Source organism: Rhea americana, unplaced genomic scaffold (genome assembly GCF_003343005.1).
Source record: "Rhea americana isolate MKP2758 unplaced genomic scaffold, rheAme1 scaffold_247, whole genome shotgun sequence".
In the NCBI taxonomy this organism is placed as follows: Eukaryota; Metazoa; Chordata; class Aves; order Rheiformes; family Rheidae; genus Rhea; species Rhea americana.
In genome coordinates this window covers 562,703-568,444 of record NW_028186365.1, presented here as the reverse complement: position 1 = coordinate 568,444, position 5,742 = coordinate 562,703, and the positions used below count along the sequence as shown (strand labels likewise).

At 35.3% G+C, this 5,742-nt stretch overlaps 1 protein-coding gene across 1 annotated transcript in view; it reads left to right on the top strand.

Moving 5' to 3' along the window:
- ARFGEF1 (ARF guanine nucleotide exchange factor 1) overlaps nucleotides 1-5,742 on the top strand; it is a 93,668-nt gene that overhangs the window by 23,778 nt on the left and 64,148 nt on the right. The gene's annotated exons all lie outside the window — the stretch shown is intronic.

The following is a 5,742-nucleotide window of genomic DNA, read 5'->3' as shown; positions in this document are numbered from 1 at the left end:
GTTTTAACTTTAAAGGATTTAATGCAAATTATTTTCTTTTCTTCTGTGGTATAATTCACAGCATTGACTTGCTTCCTCAGAATATTGTGTTCTTTTCTGCTTTGGCCACTTCTACCTTCTGATTGCTTAGGATCACTGCAATTCTTTAAAGTCTTGCTTACTCTCCTGCACTTACTACCTAAATGATAGCTTTTTTAAAAAAAAGCTAAAGTGTGTGTATTTTTTTCAGTTGTGTTAAAGTTATGACTTGGAGTAATATACATGGATTATAGGCATTGAGAAGAATTGGAAAATCCAAATTTTTCAATAACTAGGAGAGTAGCTTCTTATGCCTCTCCCACAATGAGCAGAGGAACAGGCATATAAATTTTGGATATAATTTTATGAGCTGTTTTTTTTTTCCAGTGAAAATGCAGTATGTATTCTGTTCCAATACACTTACCTTCAGTTATGTAAAATAAACTTTGATTCTGTTGTCAACGCTGAATATTAGTCTTTAGATGCACAAATCCTTGTAGAATTGAGACCTATGCATGTGCTTCTTTGACAACCATTGCCAGTTATTTGAAGTATGGTTGTGTAATTATAATGTGCTATCTTATGAATACAATTATGATGAAAAAAATTGAAAAAATATAATGCAAAAAAATGTATTAAATGTGTTTGAATCCTCCTTTTTCCCCCTAGCATCATACTGTGTAATAAAGTTATGAAATATTTTTCCATTTTATRGTAAATACTTGGCTCTTTTCCTATTAGCAAGTTTCATAAGAATTCTTTTCCCTGTAGCTTAATGTATAACCTATACTACTTTAAGATAATCTAAAGGAGAGGGGCTAGTTCAGATGTAGGAGAATCTTGGCAGAGGAACCAAGGGAATAATCGGGCATAAGCAGATTTCAAAGGGGAATTAGAAAGGATCTTCTACCCTTCAGTGTAGTCAAGGTTTAAATCATCCCTTGAATAGGATTACTGGGGCAAACAATGAATTAGAACTGAGTTGGGGTTTGGTCAGMTTATAGAGAAGTTGAGACTATACTGTCTACAGCAGGGCAACCACTTGCCTAACCTACTTGGCCCATTTTGACATTAGTTCTTAGGTGTTACTAGCTGTCGTTACAGAAACAGTTGTTAAATCTGTAGTTGCAAGTGAGATTATCTGGTAATAAGGTGCCTGGGGAGGGGGGAATGGCAAGGATTAGAAACCCTGCAAAAGTTGGAGAGGTGAGAATAGAATTATGGACACTTGTAGAAGAAACTTCTTGGACCTTTTCAGACTTTTTTTGAAACAATGATGGTCTGCACGAGGGTATGTGGAGATGAAATGGAAAATGAGGTTGAATCTTACTTACATTACGCATTTTACCGACTTTGTGAAACATCTGATGCATTGTTTTGCAGTATCCTACAATGACATGCGTCTCCTCAATCAACTCAATCTTTTACTGTGTGCAAAAGCCACGCTTTCATAAATTTTGTGATAGAGCTCCATAAAGAGGTCATCTAGAGCTGTATGTGGAAGCAAGAATTTAAAAGGAAGAATTTATTTTGTTATTGCACTTTATTTAACAATATGATATGTATACCTCAATTAACTGTTTTAGCATATATCATCCTTTCTGTGTCTTTAGCTGTCTTACACAGTAATTCTGTGTGTACATCAGAGATAATGCAGAGGCACACTCTGGAAGCTGTAGTCCTTTTCTGTAGTCTTCTGTTGCTGTTCAAACATCCTGTTCCTGCTTTCTTCTGTTCAAAATCGATGATGCTAAGCTAATGAGCTTTCCAGCCCTTGGATCTGTGTGTGTATTAGAGAGGAAGAGAGGCAAAGAAAGGAGCCTTCAAATCTACCTTCGTCTACATTTTCTAGATAAAGTTTAGTTTTGCAGGGAATATCCTTTTTTTTTTTTTTTTTAATTTCATTTAAAAGAATGTCAGTCCCTGTTTCAACTCATCTTGCATAGAATCAGTAAGGTTGGCAAGTGGTTTATCTGATCTTTGTTGTTACTTTGTTATAATATTCTTGTTTTTTTGTTTTTGTTTTTTTTTTTTCTGCTGGTAATGCAACTATGTTCGACTGGATATAGTTGTAAAATGACCATGAAAATGCGATGTGTATTAACTTGAATTTTGGAGTTGGTGGGGGAAGTAGTAGTAGTCAGACAGGAAGGAAATCAAGTTTTCTTTGTTCTCAAGGGTAAAATTAAATTGCAAGTCTGTCCACCTCATTCTTAGCAGTGGTACATCATGGGCTTATCTGCCATTTTAATTTTTTTCATTTCGAAAGAATTGATGTTGAACAATTTGAAGACCTTTCTTGTAGTTTACAAAGGTTTKAAAATCTGTACTTTCACAATAAGGGATTGATGCAACACTACTTGAAATGGTAGTAACATTTGATTAGATTGACACTTGCAAAACTTCTTTCCTTGTAATTGTAGTATACTTCCTTCAATTACAAAAATTTCCATTTTCTTATATGGACTGTTGTGGCCTATTCTGAAGATCTCTTGTAGTATTTTAGGAAAAACAGTGATAACTTTGTCAGAATGTCAGCAATGCAACAAAGACCCTAAGCAGTTCTGAGTGGATTTTTTTTTTTTTTTTTTTTTTTTTGTAATTTTTCTCTATATTTGCAAGTTCTATTTTAGTTTACAAAACAGGGAATAAAATCAGAGATAATCTGCTACAGCACCAAATTGACAACTTCCTAGTTGTTTGCTATCTTTTTTGGAAATAAAATGAGCTAGTGCGAAGTAGAACCACTATTTTGGATCATTATTTTCCTCAAAGTTACTGTATTTTTGTCTCTTTGCTGGGACTGTCTTTGTCTTCCTGGTGCTTTTCAACTGGAGAAATTTGCTGAAGTATGTAGTTTAACCAGTGTTTTAGAACTTGTAAAGCTGGACAGCTAGAGTGGCTGAACGCTGGCCTGCTGTCACGTCTGCTGCTCTGGGTGCTGCTCCAGGAATATTTGCAATCRGGACATGCCTTATCTTTTACTGTAAAAATCAAGTCTAGCTGAAGAACTAACTTGCATTTACTTGCTTAAGCAATTTTCACTCTAATGCAACAGTCATAACAATTTCTAATCTGAACAGTGAAAAAGCTCCACTAGAAATTACCCCTTCGCCAGCGGGGCACTGCTGGCTGGAAGGGTTTGGCTTTGCAGCAGCGTGGTGCACGCAGAGAAGGGCAGTCAGGATTGCACGTGAACTGGAGCTTTGAATTCAAACACTTCTAGCAGGGAATGAAGACCACTTGTGGCTAGTGAGTAGTTTGGTTTATACTCTTCAGATGAGTCAGGCTTTTTTTTTTTTCCTTTCTTTGCTTTTTTTCCTCTGCTGCTGCTCCTCTCCTCTGAAGAGGAAAAGGTTTCTCACGTTTTCTGGGAAAGATCGTAGAGGCTTTTGAGCACTTTTAAGAAGGGACGTTCTTCTGGTATTTAGTATATGGAAGAACTATAAGAAACTCCAATAGTAGCTTTTTTCTTTTTTTCTTTTATCTTTTTTTTTTCTCTTGAAAGTGTCATTAAATGTTACTACTGTTTCAAGGTTCAGCGTTTATAGCTATGAAATTGTYTATATGTTGACCTTTGATCTTCATAGGAAAGCTCTGAATTGCTTCTTGCTCAAGGTTTGCTTTTCTTTTTTCCCTCTGGTGGCCAAAGTACAGAATAACTTACAGATACAGAAATACTCATGTTGTCAATAAAGAGCAGTTGACTCCTGTACTGAAGTGATCTTAAGTTCAAATTATTATGGAAACTGTTGTGTTTGCTTCAAGTTGTTAAATTTCAGTTGCAAGTGTATCAGATTAAAATCTGTATTACAAGCAGTTGACAGTGATTCCCCCATGCCCCTCAAAAGAAGGAGAGAAGAACACTGCTCTGTTTTGCTGATATTTTTTCTAACTGTCTCTATTTCAAGATACAATTCTGAAAAAAAAAAAAAAACAATAGAGGTTAAAACAGTGGCTTAAGGCTTAGATGTTGCCTTGGAGAAGTCTACCCTCATACAAGAGTTGGTGTGTTGTCTGAATGCCCTTACAAAAGGGAGGGGAGTATGTTAATCTTTGCGGTACTTTAGTTTCTGAAGAAAGAATAAAGCATTCCTTATACTATTTTCATTGAAGGCAGGTGCACCATTTTCTGTAGAAAAGAAGTGTTGTTTTTCTTTGAAATCGTGAATTACCTCGATGTTCAGATTGTTTTATCCAGAGTTGAAATATCTTTTTTTTTTTAATTAAATATCATTTTATAAAATGAGGTCAAAWTTTTGGAAAATAATCTAGATATAAAATAGTAACAATGTTTATTAGCTTGACTTCACAGTTGAAATTTTATAAATAMGTGGCTTCAAAATGTACGTGTTTTAAACAAAAACTTAACATGAAAAAARAAAAAWTTTTAAAGAATRGTAGTGCTAGTCTTTCTATTCACCCAGACTAATATAGACTTAGTAAAGACATTTTTGCTGTTGTGTTGGGTGTCTGTCCCACACCTTTTCATGATACTAATGTTTCCTGATGTTTCATGGGCAAAATGTGTTAGATTTTGTTCCCGTTATTGTTTGGATTACTATCTGAGCAGAGCTTTAGGATTCCCTTCATTTCTCTATTTCACTACATTTCATTTTGTGCTCAGAATAATGAGGCATTGGGCAAGAATCAACTCAGTTTTAGTTGGAAGAGCATGAAGAACATGAAACTGTGCTGCAGGGTGTATGTTGGTTGGGATTGCTGTTTGTAGGACAGGCTTCAGAGCACCTTTGGGAGGAAAGTTCCTGGATAGGAATGTTAAGGTATGAGGTAAAATAATAGAAGCTACATGGTCACTGTTCTCTACATGGAGCAAATCTATTCCTAAATACCCAACTGGGTGTTAYCCTCCAATAAGTTGGCTGCTTAATGTTAGAATCATAGAATGGTAAGGTTGGAAGGGACCTCTGGAGATCATCTAGTCCAGCCCTCAGCAGAGCCCATACGGGGATTGAACCCACRACCTTGGCATTAGCAGCACCACGCTCCAACCAACTGAGCTAAACCTGCCCCCATTACTGGTACTAGTGATCCATGGTAAAATATCAAATTTAGGAGGCTGTCTGATGCCAAGTGAACCAGTATAGCTCTAAAATCCTAAATGAGGGATAGGACACATACAAAGCACACTTAGCGTATGGGTGCTTGCTTAGAAATATCAGTTCCTTTTTTTTCAAAATCGATCRATATCACTTATTCAAAGTTTATACACAAACATTTAGGTAATATATTGGTTTCAGTTGACTGTGACTTTAAAAAGTAGTTGTAATGCAATTTTGTTCATTTTCCTTTTAATGGAAGGGAAAGACTGTGCCTGCACGATTGTGGTGAAGGTTTTTTTAATACCTTTTGTGTGTTTGACCAGTATTTGATACTACATGATTTTCCTGAGATGACTTTTTTAAACATACAYGCTCTTTTTTAAGAATGTAATTTTACAGTATAGAGAAATAAGTCCATGAAAACCAGTATTATGATTTCTGTGCTAATTAACCAGAGGATGCAAAGACACATACTCATGAAATTGAAGGTGTTTCTTAAAAATACTTTAGTAATCTTAAAAATACTTAAAAATATATTGTAAAATGTGACTTAGAATGTCTCGTCAACAGCATTAAACTATCAGTCTTTTTGTTTTATTTTAGCGTGATATGGAATAGAGGCTTTTTTCACCCTTAATCATTACTTTAGTATCTAACAGTG